The sequence below is a fragment of the Tamandua tetradactyla genome, chromosome 4 (genome assembly GCF_023851605.1).
Source record: "Tamandua tetradactyla isolate mTamTet1 chromosome 4, mTamTet1.pri, whole genome shotgun sequence".
Classification (NCBI taxonomy): Eukaryota; Metazoa; Chordata; class Mammalia; order Pilosa; family Myrmecophagidae; genus Tamandua; species Tamandua tetradactyla.
Window position 1 is genome coordinate 122,738,017 of NC_135330.1, and position 24,406 is coordinate 122,762,422.

The 24,406-nt window shown below is 34.3% G+C and overlaps 1 long non-coding RNA gene across 1 annotated transcript in view; it reads right to left on the reverse strand.

The window, feature by feature from the left end:
• Positions 1–524: 524 nt before the first annotated feature.
• The window catches only part of LOC143679327 (uncharacterized), a 41,848-nt gene continuing 17,966 nt past the window's right edge, over positions 525–24,406 (reverse strand). The window contains exons 3-4 of the long non-coding RNA XR_013173656.1: positions 6,202–6,335; positions 525–756 (exon numbers count right to left, since the gene is read on the reverse strand). This is a non-coding gene — a long non-coding RNA (uncharacterized LOC143679327). The remainder of the gene's footprint in view (positions 757–6,201; positions 6,336–24,406) is intronic.

A 24,406-nucleotide genomic window follows, 5' to 3' on the forward strand; every position in this document is an offset into this window, starting at 1 on the left:
TCAGTGCTCTCCTTTTATGGTTTCTATTGGAGGATGAAAACTATCCTTGTATTTGAATTAAAAAATAATGTTTAAAATCACTTATGTAGATGAAATTGACATTCCAAGAAGATAAGTCACGTGTGTCCTTTGATTCTGTGCAGCCGCTGGTACAGCATCAGGTCCTTGAATAGTACATGGATTCTAGTTGGAGAGCAAAGGATCATGTCTCCCAACTGATATTCACACTCACTATTATGTAACCCACAAAAAGTAAAGTACGTGCACATTCTAATAACATTCAAAAAAACAGAAGTTTACATTTGTGAATAATGAAGAAAGAAAACATAAAAAAACAGTAAATAGATAGTAATTTGCTTATTCTATAGGGGGAATTGCATCTGACTCAGAATACTCAGCTCTAAAGAGAATCTTCTCGCTAAGAATAAGGCTGGTATCGAGTCTCAGCTGCAATGAGAATACATCTGTAACTTTTTATTTACACTGGTTCACCCCTTTATTGCAAGATAAAGTTACACTGATTATTTAACTGTATATGATGTCATTTATTTCCATGATGCTCAAAGCTCTGTAAGTAGTACAAAACATAAGTCTTTAGTTGTACATTTTCCATGGCTTTTCATATTCAATCATTTTAAGAATCTCTGAAATGATGATTGTGCATCAAGAATTTCAAATGGTGCTCTCCATATTTCCTTAAAAAAGAATTAATTGAGTTGGACTTGTTTTGGTTCAAATTGGTTTATTTAGAGCCAACTGTAGAAGGAAAAAAAAGTGGTTTGAGGACATAGCTTCATGTAAATGTTTCAGTTTATTATGAGTCAATCATTCTGACTCTATGGCAGTATTACCTTCAGTTACTCATAGCACTGTTCCTTCAGAATGTCCACTCATGGGTTGATTAATGACCTCAATCAATTCAAACGGGGATTTTACTAAATTTGCCTAGAACCTTCATTCTTTTTGTACTTGTTTGTATGATTTCTCAGTTTCTTTCTCTCTCACTTTTTTTTTCTATTTATTTGCATTTGATATGCAGGATACTCCCTTTCTGTAAACCTCTTGGGTCATGCCTTTGAAGAATACATGAAGTGATTGATTACTTATTCTAAAACAAGTAAAAAATTAAATAAACTCATATGGCATATGTTCCTAATAGGCTTGCTAGGATGATCATTTCAGCTGTGCCATGAGGACAGAGAATTCTTAGAGAAAAGGTTTTGGAACAATCCTGAGATGTCCACTAGGAAATGCACATGCTAATATAACATAGAGCTACATTAAGTGATAAAGCAAATACTATTTCTTGGATATGAAGTAAAGTAAGATAATACAGATATTCAAAAGAAACTACAAAATACATAATACATATAGAATGAGATTCAGAGTATTCGAGACCTTTTTTTTTCAGTTTATATTGTTCCTACTTATCATTTTCAAATTCAGTAAAAAGTGTAATTTCAGTCCTGACTAAAGGCTTAACATTGTTTCAAGTTCTTAGATTTACTTAGTTGTTCTTACAAACATTTTCTATTCTGAGAAGGATATGAGAAGCTTAGAAGTTGCTTTGTCACATACCACAGAAGTCTTAATTCTAATCACTTGGAATTCTTTCCTTGAGGTGACAGTTTGAATAGATTTGCCTATTACTTAATTTTATGATTGTTTCAATAACTATAAAATGGGTAAGCAGATTTGTATGGAACAGTTTTAAGGGGTAGCTATTAGAGAGTTAAATTGAATTTCAATGATATATTTGTCCAATTAAAAATCATTGAAAAATGAGTTTTAGCAAGTGCAACAGGGCATAATCTCAGTGTAGCTTCTGCTTTCAAAATAGTCATATGTATCAATGCTAGCATAATTATAATTAATATAATATTCCTAATGGATGCGTTCATAAAATATGACATATACAATATATAATAAATAAAAACTCAAAAACCATTATAAAATTAATTACATTCAAATACATATTTTTGATAGAGTATTTCAAAAATGCATCTATTATCTTTGGGGGCCATAATTGAACATTAATAGGATGGATAATAATATTAGTATGAAATAAAGCCAAGTATAGAAGAAGTAATTTCTCATATAAAAATCCAAGATGGGAATTAGTGTTACATATATAGGGCGTAACTTGAAACAAGAGAGATTAAGCAGGAGCCAGATGCTTTGAATCATGGAGCTAATGAAAAATTCAGATCTTTCTCCAAAATTCATATTTTACATGGTAGGATTTTTATTTTTTTCAAATATGTATTTCTAATTAAATGAGATATGCATCATTTAATCACGTGGGAGATTTAGACTTACTTATGCCTCATAATTTGTCCAAGGCATATCTTTATAATAATTAAAACCAGAGCAACACAAATATATGCATTCTGTTCCTGAAATATTGAAGATATATATTCATATAAATTTCATTTTAGAGAAACTAAAGATGGAGTACCATGAGTATAAACTTTAGCCTAAAACTACAATACCCCGAAACTTCACTTATAGAATATAACAGAATGAAGTGCAGTGAATTATAGTTAGGATCAGAGCCATATCACAAGAATAACTTTAATAAAATTATGCAGATTTTCTTATTAGGATTCTACCATGCTCATAAACTTTAATAAGTAGTCTAACTTAACATTAAATATTCCGATTATTAATATTTATATGAAAAATATACATCTTTCCTAAAAATAGACTTAACAACAATTCAAAAAATTGCATATGATTGTAAAGTAATTTGCATGTGTATGAAGAAATATTCAGAGAGTGGGCCGGGGAAGACGAACACAATACTGCAACAATTTCCTCTTGATGCTACCGTGAAACTTGATATTAAGATTTCTTTTAAAAATGATAATATAATATACATCTAAGTATTTTCATTTTAGAAAAAGTGTATTCAATAAACCATTCATAATTATTTAGATTAAGGAAAGTTCATGTGGCCGAGACAGTTAATTGCTTCCATTCTCCCCTTTACTGACTTCTGAGAAGTCCTTAAAAGGGAGTCATGAGATGGGTCCCTGCACCACATAACTCCTGACATCTAGAGGACCCAGCCTCTCCAGAACATCAGAGTTCCATCTCCCTACCCCATATTAGTGACAGCCCTTTCCAACATGAAAAAGTTAGAATGGCCACAGACCAAATATTCCTAAAGTGAGGGATCGAAAGATCAGCAGTGATGGTGGGCTTCTACAGAGAAGACAGGATTTAGCAACTAAATATCATCGCTGAATCATTAAATTGATACCTCTTTTAGTCTCCAGTATCTTTGACCAACCAAATTAAAACTTGATATTCACCAGCTTAACACAGTATTTTAAAATGATAATATCTAATTTGTTCAAAAACCAGTGAAATTGTACTTTGAAATGCTCTCCAGGAAGAAAAATCTGACAATATACAGCAAGAACATTAATATTTGCATACCCTATTTCTCTAGGGAAATTTGCTGAGATATGCACAGATCATGTTTTTTTTAACTTTTTAATTTTTTCTTATCATCACAATTGACTTTCTAAAAATTTTTTATAAGCCACCTTATTGGAATGTGAGTTTGAGTGTGCCATGATAGAGGAGCAGGTAAAAGAAGGATCCAGTGTCCTTGAACACTTGTGTTAAGCTGGTGAATAAAAACGCTATCAAGTTTTACTTTATATTTTCTTGACTACTACTATGGATCACTCCCACCCCATTTCATCAACTTCTTTGCATTTCTTTAAATATTCAATAAAGACAACTCATACTAAGACAAAAAAAAAAAAGATTCTCGACCTTTCTTTGAATCGTTTCTCTTATTGAAGGGAATGTGGTTACAATGGCTCGTCTTAAGCCACCTTATTGGGATGTGAGTTTGAGTGTGCCGTGATAGAGGAGCAGGTAAAAGTAGGGTCCAGATTCCCTGAACACTTAGTGAAACCTTCATACTCCTGCTGGACTGCATACAACCCACCACTAACCTTTTTAAATAAGAGAATTAGATGTGGGTGAAAACCATTGTTGGTTTGGGATTTTTGTCCGAAGATGAATCTAATTCTCTCTCTCTCTCCCTATCTCTCTCTCTTGTACACACGTGCAAGAGACATACACACTCACACACTCACCTTAAATTTATACATGAACATAAATACAATTGCTCCATTAAACATATATATGTATAGTTATATTAAAAAATATATATATATGTATATATATTTTTTGCATGGACAAGCACTGGGAATTGAACCTGGGTCTCCAACATGGCTGGTGAGAACTCTGTCTGCTGAGCCACCGTGGCCCACCTGCTCCATTACATTTTTATTTCCTCTGCTTTAACTTATGAAGGTAGGAATTGTTAAATTGTCAATATGTTATATATATAACTTTCACATTAGTAAATAGGTAGGAGACAAACCCAATATTTGGTCTCAATGAAAGTTGAAAAAAAATCTATAAAACTGATTAACTTGTATATTAACAATATAGAATGGGAAGTCTGTCTTTGATAATCAATTTTAAGAAATTTCTTCTAAACTAAACTAAAATATATCATTTATTCAACTTCCACTAATTATTTCTTTAAAAACTAAGACTCCTTTTTTATAACATTAGAGAAAAATAAGATATCTTTAAGGGAAAACCAAAATGTTTAGCGATTGATTCCTTCATGGTTGTAATGCAGTTTTCAATTTACATATATTGGGGATCTTAATAATAACAGTAAAAATCCTGAAGAGAAACTTCTGCAAGTATTTTTGCAAATGTGCCAATACCAGTAGTGATAAAACTATTCTTTAAATTATTTAGTACACGTTATTTCATCCTAATTATATTCTTAAAACATCTTAATTGGAGATGGTTGCTATGTCTAGACTACATCATTACAGGCATTAAGAAGTAAATGAATACATTCAATAACTGCATTAGTTTATATGAATTAGAGTTTTGGTTCTCAGGAAACAAATTATTTCAATATATCTAAGAATGTATTATTTGTTTTAAATGATTAAGTCTATTTACTTTGTTGATGTCATGATATGCAATGTAATATAACATTTTAATGAATACTGAGAATCATGCAAACATTTGTTACATTTTTTACAATTAACACATGAACATAATATATTGTTTTTTGCTGTTCGTCTTTTCTACAATAAACATATGTAGGCATAAATAAGCTATAAATAATTAATTATTTCAATGTGTTAATATAATAAATCAATATACCCTCATTGCAGAAGGAGTGGTTGGGAATATATCTAGGAATTTTTTAATTATATGAATCACACAGAATGTGAGAAAGATAGAGATAAGAAAATAGCAATTTTTAGTTGGAATATCCTACTAACAATATGTATAAAAAGAAATATAATTTTACCTAACTGCCCAAAGAAGAATCATGATATGTAAAATGTATGAAGAGATATTTCCAATTGTAACCATTAAGAATTAATAAATTTGTTTTTCATAATTGGTGACTTTGATTTACTCAACAAAAGTAATTTTCAGGTAGAACTTTGGATATATAAATGATAACTGACAGATTAAAGATATTAACAAAACTCATGCAAAAATTTAGAATGTTGAATTTTGTAGTAAATGAAGATATTTTACACTGAATATAAGGACAATTGTGAATCAAAGGAAATCTCACAATATCTACAGATGTTGAAGTGTTATGAAGTAGTGAAGTAGTGAAGTAATTTTTGTCATTCAAAAATTAGACATAAAATTGCTAAATATACCAAAATTTCATATGCAAACATTTCTGTGCAAACTAACCATATTTAGTGTTCCATACTTTCACCCATAAGCAAGTGAATTTTCCACAATAGTTGAACTCATCAGAATAGAATTTGCAATTCAAATGCATAGAGCAATCATGTGGTATATGAAACTTAGTTAATAATTTTGTACAGTTTTAAAAAAATTTTAACATGATTTTCTTATGAAATAAGTATTTATGAATATTCTGCTCTCTTCAAAGAAATAACATATCCCATTTTTATAAAATGTGGTAGCTGCATTAGTTTTTATGTTGGCTTCAAACTTTTAACATAAATTAAGTACCAATATATCTTACTTTTTTCTAAAATATATTATTAAGAGAAAATAGATCAAGCATGATAATAAATGGCAAAACATCATCTCTACATCACAGAGTCTACCAAGATGTAGGAGGCCATGTGGGGGGACAGCAAGCATCACCTGCTTGAGATGGAATGCTTTTCCTTAGCATCTAGCAACTGTTACATTTGAAGAACCCTTGGACCAGTATTTCCAGATGTTCTCCTCCCCTTTTTTTTTCATGAAATGGAAATCTGGATTCTTATCAGAATTTTCTGAAATGTAAGAGAGAATGAGACAAAATAAAGTGTCAGTGGCTAAGAGATTTCAGAGTCAAAAGGATACGTTATCCTGAAGGATATTCTTATGTATTATACAGATAATCCTCTTTTTAGATTAAGGTATATCAGGCTAGAGGGAAGTGCCTGAAACTGTAGAGCTGTTCCAGCAGCCATGTTTAAAAAAGATTGGCAATGTTTTATTTAATCACAGAACTCTCTGCTTGCCCGCATCCTACCAGTCATAGAACACATGATTGACAGGATGCTCATGCCTGCCGACAACCAATCTATAACTACTGCTTTAGTGTTTCAAAGTATGTTCACCAATATTACTTTTTTGGGGGGAATGCATGGTCTGGGAATCGAAGCCCAATATTACTTAAAAAAAAATCACTGTAAACTTCTGTGGTGATTATATCACTTCTCACACCCATACTATCATTCTGAAAGGAAAGGAAGACTTGAGAGACACTAAGTAAATTGTTTAAGATTATAAAACATATAAACTATGAAGCCAGAACTTAACAAAGTAACAAAGTCAAATTTTCAGATTTCACAGTTTATGTTTTACCCTGAATATGCTTGGTTTCAGCCAAAATATATTTGGCTATGCACATTAATTTTGTTAAAAAATGAATTGGACACATATACCAATTGTATCTATTCCTGGTGATCTTCCCTAATAAATACTTCAACTAATAAAACAGTTCTAGTTCCAGTTGAACTAAACAAATTAGTTCAACTAACCATACCACAATAAACATTTTTAACATATAGTCTATTTCCACAAGTAATAATGTTATAATTGTAAAAATTATTACAACCATTAAATTACTGCTTGAATTGCATAAACAGTTACTTCAAGTAGGAATATATATGTATGTGTGTATATATGTACTGTGAGAATACCTAGTAATTTACTCAGTGCTGTCAAGAACTGAGATATGTGATCTAAATCAATTAGCCCTAATTCTCTTTTAATCCTGTAATATGTCTACAATTATGTATGATTGCTATTGTCAGAAGAAAAAGAAGAGGTTGAGAAGACCTGAGGATTAACGAGTTGTTATGACTTTTCAGTTGTCCCACACCAGCAAATAGTAGAATTGCAATCCTTATTTGAATCAAGAATAAGAATAATTGCTTGTTTAATAGTCGTACTTGCTATATTGAATTATTTTACTTATTTATTCATTATTTGGGGTCAAATTTCAATGAAATAGTCTCAAACTACAATCTTTTCTTTTATTTAGAGCAAATTACCCATTTCCTCAAATTTGTAAACCTTTCCAAGATAACCCATAAAAAAATTTGAAACAGCTTTCTCTTTAATAAACTTCATGCATTGATGTCTTGCTCAGTCTTTGAATATTAATAAAATATTTATTTCCAAGGTAACTTTTCCAGCAATCTCCAAGGGCCTTAGAAGGAAACATTGTGGAAGGATTCTTTATTGATGATGGATAAAACAAAACTAATATGACCTTCTTTCTATGTTCTCAGCTACTTGGACATTGTCCCACAATTACTACAATATTGTTGAGTCATCTTTTTCTAGACTTTCAGAATAGTAACTTTGCTGTCACCACAAACATCTTAGGCATAATGTTCTCTGGTTTGCATCCAAAATTTGAACCATGCCCATATGTTGCACCTAACAACCAGTTTTAAAGGACTTTGAAAGTAAATACTTGATCATATTCTTAGTTTTAAAATTCCCTCAGGGCATGCAACTTTTCACTTCTTCTCTTTTAGCCTCTCCTACATTGTTTTCGCTCAATCTCCCTTAATCTAATTCTCTTCCTAAGTGTTATTATGCACTCACACCGCTTAGAAAAATCTTTAATCTCTTTCAACATCCAGAACGAATGCCAATTCCCTCATGGAAAGTTTTATTGTCTTGATAGAATAAATCATTCACTGTGTCCCTAAAGGATGCCAATTATAATTTAGTTTAACAGTTAATTCCCCTTTTAATATCATTTGTTTTTACATGTTCTTCTCTCCATTATGTTTTAACTAACTTAAAGGGAAATACTGCATTTTTATTCATTTAGGCATCACCGAGGCCAGCACCTAAAGGATCTTCAATAAATGTTTCTTTAATTAAATTTGTACTTTTTCCTTTAAGAAATCATTTTGTTGAATAGAGTCGAACAGTTCACACTTTAATTATTCTGTTATGAAAATTGGTATTGGCATTATTTTTTTCTCTTAATTTGGACGTGACCCAAAGGAAAATAAAGAGATGTTATTTACTATTATAAAGCATATTATGTAACAGGCATGGGACATTTGGTGGCTAATCTGATCTGAGAAGACTAAGGATAAAATAAAATATTCTTATTTTTAGTACATTACATAAGTCACTATGTGTTTTTGTATCTCTATTTTTATTAATCAAGCATGTTTCAGAACTAAGTTCTTATCCTTCTGTGTAAAACTCCCATATCTTTTAATGATATATAAATCAGAAATTCTAAAGACAGATGATACCAGGCTTATAGAAATTAGTAGCTTCACAGATAAAGCCCTGTAAATCTATTCTTATATCATTAATGACATCTGTTTGTAAGTTAATAGTGACTCATGATTTTTTCTTGAGAAGGTAAAAATTTACAAATAGAAGTAGAGGAATTGACTTAAAGACTTCGTCCTTGATTTATAGAAAAGATGGGACAAGTAGAATTGCACAAACTTAAAATTAGGATACATTAAGTCCACTATGATTAGCATGCTCCAAAGAACTTTTTGAAGAATAACAATAACCATGAAATATGAAAGGAAATTTGTTTGCATTTTTGAAGAGGACAATAATTTCCTGAAAGTAAAAGTTCCTTATTTACAAAAATGCTATTGTTTTATAGTAAATTGAACTTTATGTAATGTTGTTTACATTGCTTTAGGTTCCTTTGTTATTTGTTACTCTATGTAACATTGATATTTAATAATCATATTTACTTTATAATTAAGTAAGAATAGAAAGCTTAAGACATCAAGTCAAGGGACATATGATATAGAGGTAAGGGAAGTTTTTCATTCACCAACAGCTAGTAATTCGATATAGGGATATATTTCAAATATAAATTTAAATTAAAAAGGAAGATTATATTGCCAATTTACACTTTAAATTTGAGATAAGGGATTAACCTTATTTGTCAAACCATTATTCCCAAATATAGACTTAGCAATTAAAATGAACTTGACATGCTGTATACTTATTTTACCTTATTTTTAACATATTGAGTTAACCCATGTCATAGACCAAACTCAGACATCACCCATTCAATTCCTTATCATGTCTAAGGAATATGGAGCTACTGACACTTTGATATTCATATACAATAAATAGCAAATAAACTGCAAAGTAATTATTGAGAGGAGTGAAAGGATAGTCTATAGAATTTTTTCTCAAAAATAAGTTTAAAAACATGAGATACAATATCAAGGATTTAAAACGAAGATGAAAAGAGGTGAAGAGGTATAACACATAATTTTTCATATTTATTAATCTAGACAATTTTATCACGTTATTTCTTCATATATCCATTGGCCTCAGAAAGGAAATTGCTTATGTTATGTCATTATTAAATATGTCATTAAAATCAGAAAGAGTAAATCTTTATTTATGCTTCTACAATCAATATTTCAACTGCTTCTCAAATCTTATTAGGTTTAATTTTACTTGTTAGCCCTAATAGAAAATAGCTACTTATTGTGTTCATTTATCTTAATTTTAATAACTGAAAACAGTGCTTTATAATTAGTCAGTCATTCTTCATCTTAAAAAAGGTAAATTATGTCTTTTGTTATTTACTTATTTTATTTTAGATTGGTCCTCTTAAATCCCCAAATCTACCTAGAATACTGTATAGAAAATGTTTCGAGTTGGATTAAGAATAAGCACCTATCATTTGTGTTATTTCCCACTAAAGCTGCAGAGTGAAGCCAACATATTTAGACCTCCTTAAATGATAATCCACATGCTTATTCATATTTCCTTTTAATGTACATAATTCTCTTTAAGATTAAAACAAAAACAGGTACAAACAATATTGAGAGAGGACTAGAAAATGAAAACTTCTCCTGAGTTTAAAATTTATTGTTTTATTGCACAAGAAGGAAAAATATACTCTAGAAATTTCTGAGTTTTTCCATTCTATTCATTTTAGTCTCCTTTGTGAAACCATCACAAATTTATTCTGCTATAAGCATCTATTTAACCAAGGCTATGCTTCCATTAAACACTGCTGCTGCTTCCAGCTCTAAGACAGAGGTAGGTGTATGCCAGCCAAATCAAATAAACCTTGGTAAATTTACACTTAAAACATCAACCATTCAGTTTACTCATCTAGTATTTTACTTTTATTTTCTGGATATGAAGTAAAGCAAGTTATAATGTAGACATTTGAAGAAAATACAAAATAGAGATAATCTTGCTAAAGAATGTGCTTGTGTCATATTGGGTAAGGATAGATGTATAGTTGTCTCATATATTATACATAAAGAAAATATTTTAGGCATGAACAATATTTTCCTATGGTAGGAAGTAAATTTCCTTAAAAATTACTATAGTTTGTCCAGAATTTGTATGATTATAGTAATCTCCCATCAATTATTAGTATTGTCTGATATAAATCACACCAATTTCCTTATGCTTCTATACATTGAATATGAACGATTTGATGTATCAGTTATATTGTGGCATTTTTGCAAAATAAAATACTTTTGAAAGTAATGCAATAAACAGTCACAATTAGCAAATATATTGTGTTCTTTCCACAAGAATCCAAACCAAATCTGGAGAAAAACTTTTTTGGAATGCTTGCTCTCTCTTGGGACTAAATCCATTCTCTCCACAATATTATTTACTGACAGTAAAATTCTCCAAAATAATAGTGATTAAAAATATATCTCTACTAAGAGAAACTGCAAGTAAAAAAAAAAGAAGCCAATTCTCCTTTTAAAAATGTTTTTTTTTAAGTTAACTCAAACTGTCATTTGCCAACTCTGAGATCTACTCAGAATGACATTGCCTACTACTACAATCTGCTAAATACTAGAAAACTATAAATTTTATATATGGATAAATTAAATTTGAAATATTTGTAAGGATAGAGAAACTGTAGCCAATTAAAAGAAATAAGGGGTTAATATTTCCATTTTGTAATTCAGAATAACATTTTAAAGTGCTCTTAATTTTATGGGAATAAATGTGGAGTTTTTAGGAGAATTTTAACAGATATAGCTCATCCCTTAAGGACCTTAAATTCTGGAATGGCCCTAAAGGACTGTGCTTTAGGGAAATTCTCCTTGGGGACAGAGTTTGAGCCTTGCAAATTATTGAGGGGCTGGGAACCAAAAAAGGAGAGTGAATATCACCTAAGCGTACTTTTCTGGGGAAACGCTTAGTATGTTTTTGATTGTTTGAGTATAGTTGCATCATGTAAGTAGAAGTATGATTTTGTTATTGTCTAAATTTGGAGATTAAATATGGTAAAGATATGGGTATGGGTGTCAAATGATCCTGCAAAAAGAAAACTAGTCCAAGTGCTACTAAGAAGGAATTTTTCTGGATGCAATTAAAACCCCTAATCTGGAAATTTTACATTTAAAAGATTATTCTGAATGGGTTGATTTAATAACAGGAAGGGAAGACACTCTGCGTGAGCCTGGTTTAATAAGAATGAACATCTTAAAAGTGGACTTAAGTCTTCCTTGGAGAGAAAGAGAGATGAACTCCCACCAGGTACAGCAACTTCAGTTCATGCTTGTGTGGTTCCATCCTGCTCATGTTTTCTCCTAAGTATAACTGAATTAACAACCTATACATGTCTGTGAGTGTATGTGTGTGTGTGCGTGCATGTGTATAGCCTTTTATTGGTGCTGCTTCTCTTACTGAATCCTGATACAGATTTTTATATTGAAATAATCTATATGATTTTACCTGATAGACAATATAGCATCCTGTATAAAATATGACTTTGAACTTTGAAAGCCTGGATGAAATGCAACCATTCCATTTACTAGATATGTGAGTTTGGGCAAGATATTAATGTACTATAGTTACTTTTCTCACAAGTTAAATATAAATAATAATAGTTTCTGAGTTAAAGTTCTGTTTATTTTGTTTTTCTTAAATTAGATTAAATCTCATCATTATCACCATCATCAATATTACTTTCATTGTTTAAGCTGTGATAATGAAATTTGTATGCGATAATTAGTGTCATAATTTAGCCTTTCTCATGTGCTTAAATGTTATCTTTTTAAATTTAACAAATACAAAGTGAATCCTTATTTTAATATTTTATTGACTTATACTTTGCTTTTATTATTTTGAGAATACATTTTTTGTCAATAATTTATTTTAAAGAGGTTGATATTTAAATGTTTCTATCATGTTTCTTTTCAATATACCTGGAAAGCAATTTACTTCAGTTTGGTAAAATAGAAACAACACAATATCACTTTTCTTTTAGGCTACTTGCTATTTATAAAATTAAATAAATCAGTGAATACACTTCAAGCAGAAATTATTAAATCAACAGATGCTTATATACATATTTTACTTGATATTGATAAATAATACTTTTAACAAGAAAGTAAGCACATTCTCATTTTCTATATTTTGGTACATTTGTTTAGATACTTTAATTAATAACATGAAATTAATGAATTAATTACATGAAATCTCTTACTAAAATATTAATATCAGTGTTCATATGATAAAAGAATAACATGCCATTCTACTGAAGCAATGGTATAATAAGAAATGCCATTTTCACATTTTATACTTAATTAATTTTTGATAAATTTTGTCATTTTGAAGATTATAAGCAATAATAAGAGAGCACATGTCAAGGCTATTTTATTTTAATTCTAGTTTCATAAGACAGTTTTCAACTTTTTAAGAATATTTGTGTTGAAAAATAATACTAATGGACAGACAGCACAAAACGCATTATAGTATTGCCAGTTGTTATACTCCTATCAGCAATGTATAAGAGTTCTCTGTCTTTCATAAGTATATATTTTTCATTTTTTTGAAATTTGGATTATATCATTTTTTCCTTCATGATTTATGCATTGTGTGCTCTATAAGAAAGAAATCTTGCTAACTCCAAGTTCATAATTATATTCCCCAACATTTTCTTCTAGAAAACTTCCAGTTTATCCTTCACAATTTCAGTTTAAATTTCTGACCTTAATATTTGTTCTTGGGATTATGTAGGAGTCTAGGTTAAATTTTCTATATGGATTTCTAATGTATCCAGGTCTGCTGATGGAAGAGTTTATGCTTATCTCAGTGGACCTTATTAATCTTTGTATTACATTAAAGAGCTTTTTTTTTTCAAGGGTCTTCTGTGGGAACCCTCTTGTGCCAAATGTATGATTTTTTCTATGATCTTAAAATAATTCTTGACATTTACTGTTGTAAGTCGTTCAGTTTTGTTCTCCTTCAAGTTTATCTTGGTATCCTCAGCATTTTGCATTCTATACACATTTCAGAGGAATATGTCAAATTAAAACAAATTTAAAAATGGGATTTTTATTGGGTTTGCACTGAAACTCAAGAACAATTTTGGAAAAATTATCTTTAGATTCCTCAGTTTTCCAATAAACATGCATGGCATGTATCTATATACATTAGGTCTTTTCTCTCAGAAATTAGCTATTTTTCTCTGTTATGAGATCTGAATCATTTCTCTTATGATTTTGCTTACGTTTTTTTGCCATGTGTGGAAAGCTAAATAATGTCCCCCTCCCAAAGATGCCCATGGCCTAACCCCCAGAACCTGTAAATGTTACCTTATATGACAAAAGGGCCTTTGCAGATCTTGTTAAAATATGGTTCTTGAGATTGGGATGCTATTCTGATTCATCTGGATGGGCCCGATAAATTCTAAATTATCTGGATAGATCAGTGAGGCAGAAAGAAATGTGATAACTGAAGCAGAGAGAAATTGTAGTGATGCTGCCAGAAAAACAGAGAACCAGGAGCTTCTAGAAGCTAAAAGAGGCAAAGAATGGATTTGCTCCAAAAAGCTCCAGAAATAATCAGTTCTGTCAATACCTTGACTGATTTTTGACTTCTAGCCTCCAAAACTGCAGGGGAATAAATTTGTATTCCCTGAGGCCACCAAGTGTGTGATAGTCATAAAAGCTGCTTTACCAGGTAAGCATAATAATGCATTCTATTGTCCCCTGTTGTCTTCAGCAACTTCCAAAAGGCTAGTTTTCTCTCAAGGCTAGTTTTCTCTCATGGCTCGTTTTTACAGACCTTTGTTTACCTGGCTTCCTTTATTTTTTATCTTTCAAAAATTTAACTAGGCTTTTCATTTAAATTATTATACTTTTCTTTAATTTCTACTTTTGCTATTTCCAAATTTACCTAGTGTGATGTTAGGTTCAGATGTCAACTTGGCCAGGAGATAGTGCCTAGTTGTACGATCAGGCAAGCACTGGCCTAACCATACTGCTAAGATATTACATTGCTGGTTGATTAGCTAGAAGATTGGTTTATTAAATCATCAGAAGTTGATTGCATCTGTGATTGATTATACCTGCAATAAGCTAAGGGAGTGTTTTTGACATATAAGAGACTCCAGTCATTGAATTTGATCCAATCCACTGAACACTTTTAAGTGAGAAGAAAGAATTTTCACTGCTTCTTCAGCCAATTGAGGCTCTCCATTGCAGTTTCTCAACGCCCTTCATTGGAGTTGCCAACATGGCAGCCTGCCCTATGGATTTTGGATTCTTGCATCCCCATAGTTATGTGAGACACTTTTGTAAATCTCATATTTACAGATAGCTCCTGTTGATTTAATAGAACCTTGACTAACACAGTTTGACACTGGGAGTGGCTCTTGAGAAACAGAATCTTGAACATGGATTTTGCATTTGGCTTTCTACTCTGATTAGACTCAATAATACTGATGGCTGTATTTCCAATAATCTAGGTGATACTTAAAGTTCAGGGCATGAGTTGTCACTAGACATATGCAAATATCACCATTTCATATAGCTAATTATATGCTTATATGAGGCGAGGCTCTGGATGAAAGTGTTTTTGACACCTTAAGGGAATTTTGTGGAGCTAAGAGTTATAATGGTGTTGACTGTTCATCTCTAGATATGCTGTATACAGTTAAGAGGAAAAGGGATGGGCTGAAGGCTTCAAATTAACTTAAATGCCCTGTGAAAAATGTAATACTTTCTTTGTGTTCTTTGAAGAAAAATCTTATTTCCTGTGGTTTAAGATTTGAAAACCAGACCCAGAGCCTCATTGTGCAAGTAGCAGATTAACAACATAAACTAAATTCTCAAACTTGCAGCATGTCTGCTGCTAAAGTAAGGGCTTTGATTGGAAAAGAATAGGATCCTAAAATTTGGGATGGGACCATCTGACTTGATCATGATGGCAATGGGCACATGGAAACCCTGGATTCTGCTGAGTTTTTGCTAGATAGACCTATAATGATCTGCCCTGAGAAAACTGCTCCCTAGCCCCCATCTCCAGCCTGCCCAGAGAAAACAGCCACCCAATCTCCAGCCTGCCCTGAAGAAAGAGCTTCCTGGCCTCCAACCTGCCTTGAGGAGACAGATTCCCAGCTTCCAATCCACCCTGAGGAGTCTGCTATCCAATCTCCAGTTTAAGAGGTTAATACTTCAGTGCCTGCCAAATCTGTAATCACTTCCTGTGGGGAAACAGCCCTCACTGCTGTGTCTGGAGAGAGTAATCCTGTTTCACCAGATGAAACTGCAGTGGAATGCCCTGAGGTAATTGTCTTGTGTGCTGGCTTGAAAGGGTTATGTATCCCAGATAAACCATGTTTTAATCTTGATCCAATCACGTGAATACAACCCTTTTTCAATCTCCATTCAGCAGAAACTTGATTAGATTATCTCCATGGAAATGTGGCCCTACCCATTCTAGGTGGGTCTTGATTAGTTGACTGGAATCCTTTAAAAGAAGAAGCATTTTGGAGAAAGCTTCAGAAGGATGAGAGAGCCACAAGAGAAGAGAGAGCCACAAGAACCATAAGCATCCACACAGCCTGAGACCTTTGGAGATGAAGAAGGAAATCACCCATGGGAAGAGCTTCATGAAACAAGAAGCCTGGAGAGAAAGCTAGCAGATGTCGTCAGGTTTGCCATGTGCCTTTCCAGTTGAGAGAGAGACTGTGAACTTTGTTGACTTGAGTAAAGGTAACCTCTTGTTGGTGCCTTAATTTGGGCATTTTTTATAGACTTGCTTTAATTTGAACATTTTCATGGCCTTAGAACTGTAAACTAACAACTTATTAAATTCCCTTTTTAAAAATCATTCTGTTTTTGGCAGCTAGCAAGCTAGAGCAGCTTGAAAGACACTTCTAATTTTTTCCATGACCCACTCCCACCACCACTATTTTCTTCCAGACCTATAACTACACTAAAGGTCTAATAGTCCCCAAATGGTAAGGAGGAAAGTGTGAGCCATGAGGAGGTATGTTATACTCCAAAAGAACTGCATGAGTTTTCCAATCTATATAGACAGAAATCAGGGAATATGTGTGGGAATGCATATTAAGGGTGTGGAATAATGGTAGAAGGAATATAAAGCTGGATCAAGATGAATTTATTGATATGGGCCCACTAAGCAGAGATTCTGCATTCAAGTTGTAGTTCAAGGGGTTACAAAGGGCATTAACAATATGTTTGGGTGGTTGGCTAAAACATAGGTCAAAAGGTGGTCAGCATTACCTGAGGTTGAAATGCCAGAACTGCCCTTTTATAGTGTAGAGGAAGTGATGCAAAGGCTTAGAGAGATTGGAATGTTAGAGTGCATTATCATGGAAGAGCTGCTTATACACCCCAGGAATGCCCAGAGGACACACCTTTTACCAGGACTTCGAGAAATAAGTTTGTGAGACTAGCTCCATCATCCTTGAAGACCTCTGTAGATACCTTCTCTTTAGGTCAGAAAGTACTGTGGTAACTGCTGCCACTGAGGTGGAATCTTTAAACACAATGGGGATAATCAGATCCTGAGTTGGCAGAAGCCATGCGGCAATAGTTCATTGCCATAGATAAGGTAAGCTTGGCTACCATAATGAACAGCAGACTCAAAGTAGTAGTCAAAATAATCTGACTTGCAGAGACTTATGGCATTGTTTAGTAGATCATGGGGTACCTAGAAGTAAAATAGATGGACAGTCTATTAAATTTTTGTTTGAGTTGTTTAAGCAAAGTTCTAGGTCAAGTGAACAGAAGTCTAAATTGAATTATACAGAGTCCTGGCCCCTTAATCAATTCTCAGTCTTGATACAGTTTACAGACCCAGAGCCCCTTGAATGAAGGGAGGGCTGGGTACCCTTTGGAAAAGACCCTATTCACTGCCCAAAATTTATACTGCTAACCTTCCTTCAACCAGTGTAACAATGCATTGAGGAAAATGAAATGATCAGGTATTTCATGGACACTGGCACAGAAGTGACACTAATTCCAGGAGACACAAAATATCATTCTGGGGCAGGCTGCAGTGGCTCAGCTGGCAGAGTTCTTACCTGCCATGCCAGAGACCTGAGTTTGATTCCAGATGCCTGCCCATGCAAGAATTAAAAACAAAAACAAAAACAAAAACAAAAAACCATCACTCTGGTCCACCAGTCAGTTTAGGAGTTTGTGGAGGTCACGTGATTGATGGAGTTTTAGCTTAGGTCCATCTCATAGTGGGTGAGTGGGTCCCCAGACCCATTCTGTGGTTATTTTTCCAGCTCTGGAATTCATAACTGGAATTGACATACTCAGCAACTGGCAGAATACCCACATTGATTCCCTGACTCATGGAGTGAGGGCTATCATGTTAGGAAAAATCAAGTGAAAGCCATGAGAACTGCCCCAGCCCAGAAAAATAGTAAATCTGAAGCAATACCAGATTCCTGGAGAGATTGCAAGGATTAGTGCTCCTCTTAAGGACTTGAGGCATGCAGGGGTGGTGATTTCCATTATATCCCCACTCAACTGTCTTATTCTGATTGTGCAGAAAACAGATGGGTCTTGGTGGATGAATGTAGATTGTTGTAAACTTAACCAGGTGGTGACTCCAATTATAACTGCTGTTCCAGATGTGGTATCATTGCTTGAGCAAATCAACACATCACTTGGTAGCTGGTTTGCAGCTATTGACTTAGCAAATGCTTTTGTCTCAGCAGCTGTTAGTAGAGTTCACCAGAAACAGTTTTCATTCAACTGGCAATGCCAGCAGTATACCTTCACTGTCCTACCTCAGGGGTATATCAACTCTCCAGCCCTGTGTCATAAAGTTGTCTGCAGGGATCTTGATCATTTCTCTCTCCCATAAGAAATCACACTGGTCCATTATATTGATGATACCATGTTGACTGGACCTAGTGAGCAAGAAGTAGCAACTTATGTAGATTTATTGGTAAGACGTTTGCATGTCAGGGGATGGGAGATAAATCCAATAAAAATACAGAGGGCTTCTACCTCAGTGAAATTTCTAGGTGTCCAGTAGTATACGGCATATCAAGATATCCCTTCTAAGGTGAGAGATAAGCTGTTGCATGTGGCGCATCTAATGACCAAAAAAGTGACACAAAACCTCATTGGCCTCTTTGGATTTTGGAAACAATATATCCCTCATTTGGACATGCTATTCTGGCCCATATACTAAGTAACCATAAAGGCTACTAGTTTTGAGTGGGGATCAGAACAAGAGGGGAAAAATAACTATTTGCAAAGTCACCTTGGGGGAATGGCGAAAGGGGGAAAATTCAACTTCCCCCTTTGGAGAATTCCTGATGTTCTCACAAGCAGTGGGTACAACCAAACCAATAGTCTGAGCCCTCAACCTTGGGGTTTGTTTATATGAAACTTAACCCTGCCAAGGATAGGCTAAAATAAAAAAAAAGAACAAGAAGAGGCTCTATGACAGGTTCATGCTGCTGTACAAGCTGATCTGCCACTTGGACCATATGATCCCATGGATCTAATGCTGCTGGAAGTGTCAGTGGCAAATAGAGTTGTCTGGAGCCTTTGGAAGGCCCCTAAAAGATAATCACAATGCAGGCCATTAGGATTTTGGAGTTAAGTCTTACCATCCTCTGTAGATAACTACTTTTCTTTTGAGAAAGCTTTTGACCTCCTACTAGGCCTAAGTAGAGACTGAATGCTTAAAGATGGGCCACTAAGTTACCATAAGAGCTGAGTTACCTATCATGAGCTTGGCATTGTCTGGCCCACCAAGCCATAAAGTTAGGCATGCACAGCAATACTCCATCACAAAATGGAAATGATATGTAGGCGATAGGGCTTGAGCAGGTCCTGAAGGTAGAAGTAAGTTGCATGAAGGAGTGGGCTGCATATACATGGCTTCCACTCCTTCCATATTACCTTCTCTTTCCCCTCCTAGAGCTATGACTTCTTGGGGAGAGTTCCTTACAGTCAGTTGACTTAGAAAGAGAAAACTTGAGTCTGGGATGCAGATGGCTCTGCATGATATGCAAGTACCACCCTAAAGTGGACAGCTGCAGCACTATAGCCCCTTTCTGGGATGTTCTTAAAGGGCAGTGGGGGAGGGGTAATTCTCCCACTGGGCAGAACTTTGAGCAATGCATCTCATTGTTCATTTTGCTTGGAAACAACTGGTAGAGGTGCATTTTTGTACTGACTCATGATGTATTGCTAATGGTTTGAGTGTATAGTCAAGGACTTGGAAGGATCATGATTGGAAAATTGGTGACAAAGAGGTCTGGGGAAAAGGTATATGGATAGACCTTTCTGAGTGGGCAAAAAGCATGAAGATATTTGTGCTCCACGTAAATGCTCACCAGAGAGTGACTTCAGCAGAGACAGTTTCAATAACTGAGTTGATATGATGACCCATTCTGTGGATACCAGTCCACCTATTTCCCCAGCCATTCCTGCCATGGTCCAATGGGCTCATAAAAATAGTGAGCATGGTGGTAGGGATGAAGTTCATGCATGGGGCTCAGCAACAAGGACTTCCACCCACCAAGGCTGCTGACTATTTGCCACAGCTGAATGCCTGATCTGCCAGCAGCAGAGACCTACACTTAGTCCCCAGTATGACACTATTCCCTGAGGTGATCAGCCTGCTACTTGGTGGCAAGTTGATTACATTAGTCCACTTCCATCATGGAAGGGGCAGCAATTTGTTCTAACTGGAATAGACACAGACTCTAGATATGGGTTTTCCTTCAGTGAGTAAAATGCTTCTGTCAAAACTGTCATCCATGGGCTTACAGAAAATCTAGTCCACCATCATGATATTCCCCACAGAATTGCTTCTGGTCAAGGATCCCACTGCACAGCAAAGGAAGTACAGATATGGACACACGCTCATGGAATTCTCTGGTCTTAATGTTCTCCATCATCCACAGGTAACTGCTTTGATAGAATGGTGGAATGACCTTTTAATGACCCAATTACAGTGACAACTAGGTGGCAATGTCTGACAGGGCTAGGATAACATTCTCCAGGAAGCTGTGTATGCTCTGAATCAGTGTCCACTGTATGGTGTCATTTCTCCCATAGCCAAGATTCACAGGTCTAGGAATCAAAGGTTGAAAATGGGAGTGGCACCACTCCCTATCACCCTTAGTGATCCACAGGAAAAATTTTTGCTTCCTGTTCCTGAAACATTAAACTCTGCTGGTCTATAGGTTTTCATTCCAAATGGAGGCATGCTCCTACCAGGAGACACAACAATGATTCCATTGAACTGAAAATTAAGACTATCACCTGATCATTTCAGGCTTCTCAGGCCTCTGAATCAGCAGGCAAAGAAGGGGATGACTATATTGTCTGGGATTATTGATCCTGACTATCAAGGGGAAATAGGATGGCAACTACATAATGAATATAAAGAAGAGTTTTCCTGTAACATGGGAAATCTCCTAGGACTTCTCTTAGTATTATCATGTTCTATGATTAAAGTCAATGGAAAAGTGCAACAATCTAATCCAGGCATGGCTATCAATGGCCCAGAAACTTCAGGAATGAAGGACTAGGTCATTCTAACAGGCAAAGTACTATGCTCAACTGAAGTGCTTGCTGACGGTAAAGGAAACATGGAATGGGAATGGAAGAAGGTAGTGATAAATATGATCTATGATCATGTGGCCAGTTACAGAAACAAGGACCATGATGGTATGCATAGTTCCTCCTTATTTTGTTATGAGTATGATTTTTTTGTACATAAAACAAATACATATCTTGTTTACTTATCATGTGACATAAATTGCATTGTTCATGTTATAGTATTTAAGTCACAGTATGTATTAGTTTGTTAAGCTGCTGGAATGCAATATACCAGAAATGAAATGGCTTTTAAAATGAGTTAAAAGTTTACAATTCTAAGGCCATGAAAATGTTCAAATGAAGGCACTAAGAAGAGGTTATCTTCACTCAAGAAAGACTGATGCTATCCAAAATACTCTGTCAGCTGGAAAGGCTGTGGCTGGCATCTACTTGTCCCTTGCTCCTGGGTTCTGTTGCTTTCAGCCTCTGTTTCCTGTGGAGGTTCCTTGCTTTGCACCTGTGGGTGTACGTTTAGCCCCTCTAAAACAAAACTCTTGGTTCTGGCTTGCTTAGCTTCTCATGTGAAGGTACATGGCAGTATCTGCTGGGCCCTGCATCTCCAAATGTCTGGGTCTCATGTTGGTTCTGTCAGCTCTGAAGCAACTGTTCAAGCTTCTTCAAAAATTTTCCCCTTTTAAAGGACTCCAGTAAACCAATTAAGACCCCACCTTGAATTAACAGAGTCACATCTCCATCTAATCTAATCAAAAGATCACACCCACTCTTGGGTGTGCCACATCTCTGTGGAGAAAATCTAATCAAAACATTCTACCCTAAAATACTGAATCAAGATAGAAGATATGGCTGCCCCCACACTATTGGATCAAGATTAAAATCTAGCTTTTCTGAGGTACATAATAGCTTCAAACTAGTACACAGGATATGAAGTCTAAGGGTGAATGTCACCTAAGGACTGTAAGCTATTCTGGAGAGATTTCTTTTGTTTCCGCTTGTAACAAGTATTGTTAGGCACAACGTATGTCTGTTATTGTGTCTTATTTAGAGATTAAGTGTGTTTAGGATGATGTATTGCTGCCAAATTGACAAGGTATGGACTGTGATATTGGGTTCAGGTGTGAACTTGGCCATGTGATGATGTCCAGCTGTCTGGTCAGAAAGCACTGGCCTAACCATTACTGCAAGGCTTATTTGTGGCTGGTTGATAAAGCAGAAGCTTGGTTTATTAAATCATCAGTAAGTTGATAACATCTACAATTAAGAGTGTGTCTTCCACAATGAAAGAATCTAGTCAGTTGAATTTGATCCAGTTAGTTGAAGATTTTAAGGGGAAGAGAGTATTGTCACTGCTTCTTCAGCCAGTGAGCTTCAACTGTGGAGTTTGGCAAGATGCTGCATCAGAGTTGCCAGCCTGGTGACCTGCTCTATTGATTTTGGACTCATGCAACCCCATGATTATGTGAGACAGTTTTATAAATCTCATATTTATAGATATCTCCTGTTGGTTTTGTTTTTCTAGAGAACCTTGACTAATATACTGGTGTTACTTTTCCTATATTTTATCCTTATTCATCTTTTATACATTTGTCTGATTTTTTAACCTAATTAAAAACTTAATTTTAGCACAGTTTTGGATTTACAGAATAATTGAGCATATAGTACATATTGTTTTATATAACCTGCACCCACAATTTTCCCTAGTGTTAACATCTTACATCAGTGTCCTACATTTGTTACAATTAGTGAATCAGTATCAATATATAATGCATAGTTCACATTAAGAGTCACCTTTTGCCTTGTACCATTCTAATGGTATAATGCATAATGCCAGTGTCATTTTCACATAATTTTCAGTTTGAGGCTGAATAGTTTTACTATCCTAAAAATGGGCTTCACCTGTTTATCCCTCCCCTGCCTCCACCCAAACCCCTAGAAACCACAACACTGCTGATCTTTTGCCAACGTTATAGTTTTGTTTTTTCTGGAGTGTCATATACGCAGAATCATACAGTATCTACCTTTTCAGACTGGCTTCTTTCACTAAGAAATATGAATTTAAAGTTCCTCCATGCATCTTAAAAGCTTGACAGCTCATTTATTATATCACTGAATGATATTCCATTGGCAGGATGTACCACAGCTTGTTTATCCATTCACCTATTGAAGAACATCTTGGTTGTTTACAGTTTTGTGTGATTATGAATAAAACTTCTATAAACATTCATGGACAGAAACTTGGTGTGGACTTAAGCTTTCAAATTACGTGGGTGAATACATAAGAGTATGCAGTGAGTCATATAAGAATATGTTTTCTTTTGTAAGAAACCGTGCAACTGTCTTCCAAAAAATCATTTTATCATTTTTGCACTCCCACCAACAATGAAAGAGCATTCCTGTTCCTCCATATCCTCACCAGCGTTTTATATTGTCAGTGTTTGGGGATTTTAGTGTATAATTGTATTTAGTGTATAATAAGTGTATAATTGTATCTCAGCATTGCTTCAATCTGTAATTCCTTAATGATGAATGAATTTGCACATCTATTTGTATGCCCAATTACCCTCTGTATACCTTCTTTGGATATATAGCAATCTTTTTGCCCATTTTTGTTTAGATTATTGCCTATCTTCTAATAAGGCTGATTGTTCCCTTATTATTTAATTCCAAAAATTTAAAAATATTTTGCATACACATCCTTTATTAGGTATATTTTGCAAATATTTTCCCCAAGTTAGTGTGGTTTGCCTCTTCATTCTCTTAACATTGCTTTTCATGAATAAGGATTTCCATTTTAATAAAATCCAACCTATCAGCATTTTCTTTGATAAATTCTTCTTTTGGTGTATTTAAAACTAATCACCAAATTCAAAGTCACCTAGATCATCTCCTATGTTAGCTTCTATAAGATTTATACTTTTGCATTGTACATTTAGGCCAATGAAATATTTTAATTTAAAAGTTGGAAAAGATGTCAGAACTGTGGCTACTTTTTTCCT